The 12,030-nt window shown below is 41.9% G+C and overlaps 1 non-coding gene across 1 annotated transcript; it reads left to right on the top strand.

Annotated features, from left to right (window-relative positions):
- Positions 1 to 11,755: 11,755 nt before the first annotated feature.
- Positions 11,756 to 11,862, top strand: LOC120269854. The gene has a single exon (XR_005539485.1). It is a non-coding gene; the product is annotated as a small nucleolar RNA R71 (small nucleolar RNA).
- The last annotated feature ends 168 nt before the right edge of the window (positions 11,863 to 12,030 follow it).

Here is a 12,030-nt window from a genome sequence, read left to right as displayed (position 1 = left end):
CACCTAGCAAAGGTTCATCCAATTTGTTCTGTTTACTCCCATCTCCAACAACATTGGAGCATTGTTGGTGGCGTCTCCTAGCCTTCTTCATCTTCCGGAGCACCTTCATCATGATCCTCGGAGTAGATGGTGCATCTTCTGTTGGACCAAGCATCATTACTTCTTCATTGTTCACCTCTTGGTCAAACAAACCCTCGTATGGATGTGGGTTGAACATTTCCTGCATGTATTCATCAATAATCTTATTAGTAGTGTCTAGAAAATACAAAGTATCATCGAAACGGAGTGAATACCGCATGGCTTCTACGAAGCGGTATGTGAGCTTATCATCTCCAACCATCAGTGTCAGCTTCCCGCCGTCCATGTCAATTAATGCCTTAGAAGTGCGCAAGAACGGCCTCCTAAGTATCAAAGGTACATCCGCATCTTGATCAACATCCAACACTACAAAGTCAACCGGAAAAATGTACTTGTTCACCTTGATAAGCACATTTTCAATGATGCCCTCGGATGTCTAACCGTTCGGTCCGCCAATTGCAAAGTCATCCGGGTCGGTCTAGGCTCTCCCAAGCCTAGCTTCTGAAAGAAGGTGTATGGCATGACGTTGATACTGGCCCCTGAGTCCGCCAATGCCATTTCTTCACCCAAATTACCAATGTTACATGGAATGATGAAGCTTCCCTAGTCTTTCTTCTTGTTCGGCATATTCTTTTGCAACACCGCCGAGCAAGAAGCCTCTAAGATCACTGAAGCACTCTCCTCCAACTTCCTCTTGTTAGTTAACAAGCCCTTCAACAATTTTGCATACTTAGGCATTTGAGCCAATGCCATAACAAAAGGAATATTGATAAGTCATTTTTTGAACAAACTCAAGAACTTCTTGTATTGTTCATCCCCTTTGTCATTCTTCAATCTAGAGGGATAAGGAATTCTTGGCTTGAAAGGTGGGGGTGCCACCTTGATCGACACAAAATGTGAACACCTGCAAGCGCACGGTCGTATTTCCAAGGGGTCTGAGGAGCTACTTTACTCACTTCTTACTTGTTGTTTAGCTCACCGATTCCAAGGTAAGAGAAAAGAAGAAAAGAAAGCAAAATGAAAAGCGCGATAAATTCTAAAGAAGTATAAAACAATCAAAACATGGGAGATGCTCAAGGTTGGAAAATGGTCACGGATGCGGATTCCTGAGGAGGGTTACTTAAGTGAGTAAGAAATTGAGTAGTTAAGCAAGTGGCTAGTTGGACCGAGAAAACCAAAACCTAGGTCAACCCGATGGTCACGGCAATTGACCCCTAACCCGGTGCAATTGTTGAGGGCGGAATTTTTTCCGCCCAACTTCCTACACGGTTGCAAGGAGAATGGCGGTTTTCAGAAGTTAGGGTAGAAACACAAGTAGTTTTCAACCCTAGGAATGGAGTGGTACAAATACCCGATGGTCACAGCGTATTTATGCAATAAACCCTTCCTAGTTTGGTGGAGTCTAGCACTTAAGCAATGATCATGCTACAAAGTGCTACCAAGAATTTGATACATCACTCAATCAAATGTACCAAAACAATCAAGAACACCAATCAAGGATCACAACAAGCCAAACAAGCATAAACTACTCAAATAATCCAAAACATCACAAGTTCACCCCCAAGGTTCACCTTCATCCGGTGACCTAGGGGTTTAGTTGTTCATGTTCAACAAAGAAACCAAATAATCCATACAAACAACCAAAATAAACATGAGGAACACTCCCTCAAATGGTGATGGACGAATGACGCAAGAATCCCCGGAGAAAACCTTTCGAAGACGCCACTTGGAGGGGTGGCTTACCGTTGTCTTCAACCTCCTAACAATGTAGCCCGTAGAAGTAGATCCTCCTCGTTCTTACTCTCCTCGCAGAGAAATGCTCGAATTTTCTCCCTTTTTGCACTCCTCAAGCTTGGGTTCAAGTGGTGTGGAAGTGGTGTTCAAAATCCTAGCCGTCCTTGCCCAAGGAAGATGAAGAATCAAGAAGAAAATCCCCCAAAAGATGCCCATCAAGGCCTTATAAATGGCCAGATCCCGATGGATAAATGGGTCAGTATATCGGCTGTATGCCATCCCCTCGGGATATCTAGTTTTCTGCTGAGAAGCCCGCGTTGAGCTACAGTAATTGCTACAGTGAAACGGCTACAGTAACCCTACTACAGTGCTTAATTCATCGCCAAATCGCGTCGCCAAGTCCCAGGGCTTCTACTAGGTCTGAAATGTAAAAATAACCCAATTTAGAGCAAAAAGTCCATCGATTCAACAGATATTGTAAAGAATAATACAAAACAAATACATGCGAAAAACATACTTTTAGACATTTATCAAACATCCCTACACCTAAGAGTTTGCTTTTCCCCAAGCAAACAAACATGAAGAACTAAGGGAATGAAGATAAACGGCTAAAAGTGCCACATCAATCTCAAAAGTAAAGAACTCCACAAGCATGAATGGACAGAAATCAAGATGTAAGTTGTTCAATGAATAGTGAAGTAATAATAGCTCTATCTTATCTAAAGTGCTCCTGTGAGTGTGTGTTAAGTCCCACCTTGACCTCCACACCCTGGATTACACCAGGATGCCTATTCACCCCACACATAATGATAATGACATTAAGATGCTAAAGGCACCCTCAATACTCTATTAAGAGTCCTCTGGTTCCTGGATAAAACTCTCACTTTCAAATGACTACGCAGCAAGCTTCAAGGGAACAAAAGAGATACCTTATTTCTTTCACACATATATACAAACATACACACAATCCTTTTTTCATTTTTTTTTTGCGTCCGACTAACGTAGACTGCACAAAAATTTTTACAATCTTTCTAAAAGATGCACATGCTGATTAGGCACAAGAGCCACCCAACGTACTCGAACACAGTCTACATAGATGCATTCATGCTATACTAGCAGAGGAATACTGTCATAGACTCAATTTTTTTTTCTCTATGTTTTTTTTACCTGTACAAACTGTATCTCATGTCCCTTATATAGACTTTCTACAATAGTTCACTTTAAGCTAGAGAAAACAATAAAGGAACCCAAAAGCTCTTAAAAGTGCATTGAAGATAAAATTTAGCAAATTAATGCCAAAGTCATTATGATGGGTTGGTTGGAGCGTACAAGGTGAAAGTAATCGTGAACAAGTATATAGGTTCACTAAAGATGAAATAGAACTACATTCAAGCACATGCAGTGTCTAGGTCACAACTATCATTCTACCAAGCTAGGAAGTTCTTAACAATAAAATCATAGCTATCATAGGTAGTAAGTATGCATAAGTACAAAAACACTACAAGTAAAAGAAACCATCCCCACACCTAAAGTCGTACATTACCCTCAATGTACCTAAGTCAGCAGAGAAGAGTGGGAAAATGCAAAACAATAAACAAAGAATTGGATTGAAGAAACTTCCCTGACTCCATGGTGTGATTCCTAGTTATTCCCCATGGATCAGGGGCAAGCCAAACAATGAGGGAGATAAGTGCAAGCTCCCCAGAATCAATAACCCTGAAAAGAACAAGGAGCTTATCATCATTCACAATTTTTAAAGAGGAAATGGAAATAAAATATGAGAAAGAGAGCTCCAACATAAATAAAAGAGGAGCATAGTAGGGGAAAGACCCTAACTAACTCAAAAGTACAAGTCTGAATAACACACAACGAACAAAACTGAAAAGAAAAACAGATACAACATAAACAAAGGTATGTCACGAGTCTAAGAGGCTGGAGGAAATGAGGATGCAGCACAAGTAGTGGCAACAGAGGTCGATGAAGATGAGCTGCGAGCAATGGTCAGGAGTTCAGCTAAGTTGTTCTCAATTCGCTATTGTGCCGTGATGATCTCCCTCTGTCCACTCTCAAGGCACTAGAACCACTACTGGACCTCAGTGTGAAATAACTCAAACCTGGCCGCCAAAGATGGTCAACCCTCTCTATCATCCCGGTCAGACTCTGACTCAGTCTCTGTGTCACGTGAAGTGCCGGGGTCCTGTGAGCATGATCCTTGCTGCTAGGCAAGGCGATAAATACTTCCCCTCTTCTCAACAATCCCGATGGAGACAAGGGTCAGAATCCCTAAGGGGGCAATAGATCCCACCATAGTCATGCTTCTAGTGTGCTCAATCAATCCCATGCCGCGGATGAGTCGAGTAATGTAAGGTCCCGCGAAGATAGCTCCCAAATGAACAAACTTGCCTTGATGGAAAGAGTCTCTGCCCCTAAGTGTCCCATATGGATAGGTCGACGCTCAAGGATGCTATACAGCATAATCAGATCGTGGCGCGTCACTACCAAAGTAGAATCAGTTCTGCCCCCAATACTCCTAGTCAGAAGAGCATGAATATACCGGTGAGCAGGATTGGTTAGTTAGGAGGCCTTTCGCGTGCGAGAGCTAGCCGAGATGGAACTCCAATAAGATGCATTCGCCTTTAACTGTGGGACTTCATCAACAGATTGCTTGAAAGTGGATGATCTTAGGTAAGCTTCCATATATAACCCCAAATACACACCAATATCATCCTCAGAAACACGACGTTGCTTCCCAAAAGCTCGGAAAGTGATGTGGTTAGATTGATGAGTGAATGGGTATTCCTTCACAATCTCGATGGAGCTAAGGACTTCCAAGCTAAGTTCCTTGAATGTGACTTCTTCAATTGAAAATAATTTGTCACAACTATCATGTGAAATGAGCTCCAACACCATGCCATCTAATCCCAATGTGCTCAAAGCTTCCCAATCGATTTTTCTAACCGTGCCGAACACCTTGCGTGATAGGAGTGCATAACGTGTTTTATGTTCTTCTTTAGAAAACCTTGGGTCTTGCACGGGAGGAGAAGGTTCCCTCCTAGCCCTCTTCGAAGAAAATCTCTTGATGGTCATCCTGCACAAGCAAAGTGGAGATCATCCAACTAGGTTACAAGCAAAGTAGGCACCAAAAGAATGAAAAAATTCAAGAAAATTCCCAGTGCTACAGTAATTTCGGAAAAACGTTTTCAAGAACTTTGCTTGTAAAAGTAGCAAAAAATTTTACAAATCAAGGAAAACTACTTGACCAAGAAATTCCACCCACAAAAGCATGAAGAGCTCAAAGTGTTGAGTGAGAGACCAAACCTTCAACCTAGAGTAAGATGAGTGAAGTTAATGGTTAGATCCGGCCAAAAGCTTGCTAAAACACAGATTTTATGTCACTAAAACGAAAAAGAGGAGGAGAAGAGTAAACTAGAGGAAAAAAAATGAAGAAAAACGGTGGAGAAATGAGGGAGAAAAGGTTAGAAGAATGGGGAAGAAGAATGAATACTAACAGCCTCAAAACCCCACTTATAAAGCCCTCACTCGGGTAGTTTTTAGGGGCATCCTTGCGGCCACAAGGATGGTCCTGAAGACTCTATGGATGAGTCCCAAGGGGCATCCTTGCGGCCGCAAGGATGGTCCTCTGGATTTTCCTGACGCACATCGATTCTCCACGCGTTGCACACTTCGTTTATGATTAAAACCTTGAAAAATAAAGCCGGAAACATCGATAAAACACTCAAAACATCATCAAGATTGCATCAAAAACAAGAATTACTCAAAGACCACATGACAAATAAGAGAATACAAAGGCTAATGGACTAAGAAAAATGATGAAAACACAACTATAACCAAACCACACTAAAAACACAAGTTAAACACACAAACACAAACGAGAAAAAGAATATGAGAAATGAAATGAACTTGGGCTGCCTCCCAAGAAGCACTTGTTTAACGTCATTAGCTTGATGTGTATTACCTCAAACGATCTGGTGGAACAAATGGAGGGAAGTTACCTTGAACCTTTGGGATGTGTTGCCACTTGGAAAATAATGTTTCAACCTATAGCCATTGACTTTAAATGCACCTTTTTTTGGGGGACAAATTTCCACGGCACCATGAGGAAATACCTGTGATATTGTATATGGCCCATACCACCTTGACTTCAATTTTCCTGGGAAAAGCCTTAGTCCTGAATTGAAGAGAAGCACTTAATCTCCAACTTGGAAATGCTTAGCTTGATTTATGTGTCTGTCATGGTATTCCTTTGTCTTCTCTTTGTAATGCACTGAGCTATCATACCAAATGGCTCGCCATTCATCCAACTCATTTAACTAGAATTTTCTCTTGTGGCCGATTATATGAGAATCAAAGTTTAGTTGCTTTATAGCCCAATAAGCCTTGTGCTCTAATTCGACGGGCAAGTGACAAGCTTTCCCATAGACCAACCTATACGGAGTTGATCCAATAGGTGTCTTAAATGCCGTTCTATATGCCCATAGTGCATCATCAAGTTGATGTGCCCAATCCTTCCTATGATGACTTGTCATTTTCTCTTTGATTCTCTTCAATTCCCTATTAGATACCTCGACTTGAACACTTGTTTAAGTGTGGTAAGCAGTTGAGATTGTATGTGTTACTCCATATCGTTTCAACACTTTTTCGAGTTTGGAGTTGCAGAAATGAGTACCCCAGTCACTAATGATTGCTCTTGGAGTGCCAAATCGCGAGAACAATTTCTTGAGGAATTTCACCATGACCCTCGCATTGCAAGATGGAAGTGCTTATGCCTCCACCCATTTGGAGACATAATCCACTGCTACAAGGATGAATTTATTACAAGGCGAACTAGGAAACGGTCCCATGAAGTCTATCCCCCAAACATCAAATATCTCACAAGCCTGATTCCATGATTGCGGCATTTCATCTCTTTTTGAGATATTACCGGCTCTTAGGCACCTATCACAATGCTGCACCATCGTTTGAGCATCTTGAAAAATTGTGGGCCAGTAAAACCCTGCATCAAGAGCTTTCTTAGCCACTCTACTTCCACTGTAATGCCCCCCAGTCGGGCCCGAGTGACAATGCAGCAGAATATCCTGTTCTTCTTTCACTGAAACACATCTCCTGACAATGTGATCAGCACAAACTCTAAACAAATAGGGGTCTTCCCATATGTAGTGCTTCAAATCGGCGAAGATTTTTTTCTTCTATTGATGAGTAAGCCACTTGGGTACGATCTTTGTTGCAAGATAATTGGTAATTTCAGCATACCACGGAGTCTCATCCTCTGTCACTATTTGAATGCTACATAGTTGTTCCGCAAGAAATGTGTCAATTATCCCTTCTCTCTTCAACTCCTCATCATTAAGCCCTTCAAGGCGTGATAAATGATCAGCAGCCAAGTTTTCTGCCACCTTTTTATCTCTTATCTATAAATTGAACTCTTATAGTAGAAGCACCCAATGGATCAATCGAGGTTTGGCCTCTGACTTATTCAACAGGTATTTGAGTGCAGAGTTATCAGTATAAACAATTACCTTGGATAGCACCAAATATGACTGAAATTTATCAAAAGCAAAGACCACCGCTAGCAACTCTTTCTCTGTGGTAGTGTAGTTCTCCAATGCATCATTCAAAGTCTTACTTGCATAATAGATAGGATGCAAGTGTTTATCCTGTCTTTGTCCTAATACTGCACCCACTGCATAGTCACTTGCATCACACATCACCTCAAAAGGTAAATTCCAATCCGGAGAAACCACAATTACTCCTTCAATAAGTTTCTTCTTCAAACAAAGGAAGGCATTCATGCAACCATCATTAAACTCAAAACGAGCATCTTTTTCCAAGAGTTTTGTCAATGGTCGGGCAATTGCAGAAAAGTCTTTGATAAACCTTCTATAAAACACTGCATGTCCCAAAAAGCTTCGGATTGCCTTTATTGAACTTGGGGAAGGTAATTTCTCAATGGTGGAAATTTTTGCTCTGTCTACTTCAATTCCTTTCCTTGAAATCTTATGACTGAGTATGATGCCCTCCTTAACCATAAATTGCCATTTCTCCCAACTAAGAACCAAATTAGTCTCCTCACATCTTTTTAAGACTCGCTCAAGATTTTTAAGGCATAACTCGAATGAATCTCCGAAGACCGAGAAATCATCCATAAACACCTCCATAATATCTTCCACCATATTCTCGAATATTGCAAGCATGCATCTTTGGAATGTAGCCGGTGCATTACAAAGCACAAAGGGCATTCGACGATACGCAAATGTCCCTTAAGGGCAAGTGAAAGTAGTCTTCTCTTGGTCTTCTGGGGCGATAGGAATATGAAGATATCCCAAAAGTCCATCCAAGAAACAGTAATAAGAATGTCCCGCAAGTCTGTCAAGCATATGGTCAATGAACAGTAAAGGAAAATGATCCTTCCCTGAGCATCATTGAGTTTCCTATAGTCAATACAGACTCTCCAACATGTGATTGTTCTTGTAGGAATAAGGTCATTTTTTTCATTAGTGATGACCATCATCCCCCCCTTTCTTTGGCACAACTTGTACTGGGCTCACCCAAGCACTATCAAAGATCGGGTAAATAATACCCGCATCAAGCAAATTTATGACTTCCTTCTTCACGACCTCCTTCATGTTGGTGTTGAGTCTTCGTTGGGGAATTGCAGTGGGTTTGTGATTATCCTCCATGAGTATTTTGTGAGTACAAAAGATGCGTTGATTCCTCTAATGTCAGAGATCTTCCATGCAATTGCCTTTTTGTGCCTTCTCAGCACGCTCAAGAGCAGATCCTTCTGTTCCCTTGTTAAGTCCAAAGCAATGATAACAGGTAGTGTTAATTCTTCCCCCAGGAAGGCATATTCTAAGTGCTCAGGGAGATGTTTCAATTCTAGCTCTGATGGTTCTTCAATTGACGACTTTACCCTTCCATAATTTTTAAAATCATGTTCCTCAATCTCCTCCATTTCTTCTAAGTCACTATCACTGCTCAAGCTATATTCCTTCGCTTGAAGTTCTGCTTCAATTGTATTCAAATCATCTCTCAGGGCATAGTTCACCTCTTCTATGCTTTTGAGTGTTGACTGAATGACCGCCTCATTAATTGAATAGGTTAACTCGGGTGGTTTCTCCGGCCCATTGTCTAGTTCTTCATGAATATAATTGGGCTGACTACTGGATGAGAGAACATCATCTGCCCATTTTCCCCATTTTGATTCAAGATAATTGTTGAAGATCGATTGAGCCCCTTGATTCTGAACAAATTGCATAAGTGAGTCCTCACAAAAGCCTTCCTTCCATTGATTATCATTGAAGTCCATGCTGTCCCCCTGGACTGGTTCATCTGAGTAGAGAGGGGATGGATACTGCAGGTAGGGTGTAGTAAAATAGTTGTTAGCTATACACATGATTAAAGTAAAAAGATATGTAAGAAATACAAAGATGTACTAATTACAAAAGGTTATCAACCAAAAACAAGAACAACGCAAAAACAACACAAATGAGTGAAAACAAAAGAAAAAGAAAAGGCTAAATCAACAAGTGTAAAGCTTTCCAAATATTTCTCAGTAATTGTATCTCGGCAACGGCGCCAAAAACTTGATCGACACAAAGTGTGAACACGTGCAAGAGCACAGGGTCGTCAAGTAATAAACCACTCGCGCACGCACGAGTGGGTCATATTCCCAAGGGGCATGAGGAGCTACTTTACTCACTTCTTACTTGTTGTTTAGCTCACCGGTTCCAAGTTAAGAGAAAAGAAGAAAAGAAAGGAAAATGAAAAGCGCGAGAAATTCTAAAGAAGTACAAAACAATCAAAATACGAGAGATGCTCAAGGTTGGAAAACGGTCACAGATGCGGATTCCCAAAGGGGGTTACTTAAGTGAGTAAGAAGTTGAATAGTTAACCACGTGGCTACTTGGACCGAGAAAACCAAAATCTAGGTCAACCCGATGGTCACGGCAATTAACCCCTAACCCTGCGCAAGTGTTGAGTGCGGAATTCCTTCCGTCCCACTTCCCACACGGTTGCAAGGAGAATGGAGGTTTTCAGAAGTTAAGGTAGAAACACAAGCAGTTTTCAACCCTAGGAATAGAGGGGTACAAATACCCGATGGTCAAGGTGTATTTATACAATAAATCCTTCCTAGTTTGGTGGAGTTTAGCACTAAAGCAATGATCACGCTACAAAGTGCTACCAAGAATTTGATAAATCACTTAATCAAATGTACCAAAACAATCAAGAACACCAAACAAGGATCACAACAAGCCAAACATGCATAAACTACTCAAATAATCCAAAACATCACAAGTTCATCCCCAAGGTCCACCTTCATCCGGTGACCTAGGGGTTTAGTTGTTCATGTTCAACAAAGAAACCAAATAATCCCTGCAAACAACCAAAATAAACATGAGGAACACTCCCTAAAATTTTCAAGGCCGAATGACGCAAGAATCCCCGGAGAAAACCTTTCGAAGACGCCACTTGGAGGGGTGGCTTACCGTTGTCTTCAACCTCCTAACAATGTAGCCCCGAGAAGTAGATCCTCCTCGTTCTTGCTCTCCCCACAGAGAAATGCTCGAATTTACTCCCTTTTTGCACTCCTCAAGCTCGGCTTCAAGTGGTGTGGAAGTGGTGTTCAAAACCCTACCCGTCCTTGCCCAAGGAAGTTGAAGAATCAAGAAGATCCCGCAAAAGATGCCCATCAAGGCCTTATAAATGGGCAGATCCCGATGGATAAATGGGTCAGTATATCGGCCGTATGCCGCCCCCTCGGGATATCCAGTTTTCTGCTGAGAAGCCCGCGATGAGCTACAGTAACTGTTACAGTAAAACCACTGCAGTACTCTCTGCTACAATGGAGTGCTACAGTAATCCCCAGCTCGGAGAAGACGTTTCGATGCCGAATTCATCACCAATCGCTTCACCAAATCCCCAGGGCCTGTACTAGGCCTGAAATGTAAAAATAACCCAATTTAGACCAAAAAGGCCATCGATTTAACAAATACTGTAAAGAATGATATAAAACAAATACATGTGAAATACATACTTTTAGACATTTATCACACCTCTTTCTCTTTGGTTGTTCCCTTCTCGACCTCTATGACCTCGGGTGTATGTTCATTAAGCTTCTCACTCGGAAGCCTACCTTCAACCTCACGACCACTTCTCAATGTGATCACCTTCACATGCTCTCTAGGATCGCTCTCGATATTACTCGGCAAGCTCTCTTATGGTCTCTCCAATAGAGACTTCACAATTTGTCCCACTTGATTTTCAAGATTGTGCAAAGAAGCGGTGTGATTGCGAAGTGTAGCCTCGACTTATTGAAACCTTGTATCCAATGATTGCACAAACCTAGTCAAGGCCTTTTCCAAATCATTCATTCGGGTCTCCAGACCTGAAACTCGGTTCTCCATGTTTGGGGCTTGTTGTAGTTGGAAACCCGGTGATGCCAAGGCCTTTTGTGGACCTTGGTTGCTCCAAGAGAAATTGGGATGACTCTTACAACCCGGATTATAGGTGTTGCTATATTTATTCCCTTGGTTCCTCATTGCATTACCCACAAAATCAACCTTCTCAACTGAAGATGTATCACCAATGGAAATCGGGCAATAGGGAGGAAGCATGTCCTCCACCACACCCGGTGCAAGTAGTCACGGCTGCCACTCTATTCGATGTTGGAAGATCTAACATCTTACTCAATGATTCCACTTGAGCCGCCAATGAAGTTACTACATTTATTTCATGGAGCCCGAGCGCCTTTTTCCTTTCGCGTGCATTCCACTGATAACTATTCATGACCATGTCTTCCACTAACTGTCAGGCTTCTTTCGGGGTTTTACTCCGCATTGTACCTCCTGCGGCGGCATCTAACAATTGCCTTGTACTCGGATTCAACCCATTGTAGAAAGTCTGAATAATCATCCATTCAGGAAATCTGTGCTGTGGGCACCTCCGCAGATGATCCTTGAAGCTCTCCCATATCTCAAACAATGACTCCAACTCCATCTGTACAAATGACAAAATCTCATTGTGAAGCTTGGTTGACTTCGCCAGAGGAAAGTATATAGCAAGAAAAACTTCGACCATCTCATTCCAGGTCGTGATGGAGGCCTTGGGCAAAGAATGTAACCACGGTTTGGCTCTTCCTTTGAGAGCGAATGGGAAAGCCCTCAATCTGATAGCATCATCCGATACACCATTAATCTT

Source organism: Dioscorea cayenensis, chromosome 9 (genome assembly GCF_009730915.1).
Source record: "Dioscorea cayenensis subsp. rotundata cultivar TDr96_F1 chromosome 9, TDr96_F1_v2_PseudoChromosome.rev07_lg8_w22 25.fasta, whole genome shotgun sequence".
NCBI classification, from domain to species: domain Eukaryota; kingdom Viridiplantae; phylum Streptophyta; class Magnoliopsida; order Dioscoreales; family Dioscoreaceae; genus Dioscorea; species Dioscorea cayenensis.
The sequence above is the reverse complement of the archived record's forward strand: the minus strand, read 5'-3'. Positions and strand labels throughout refer to the sequence as shown.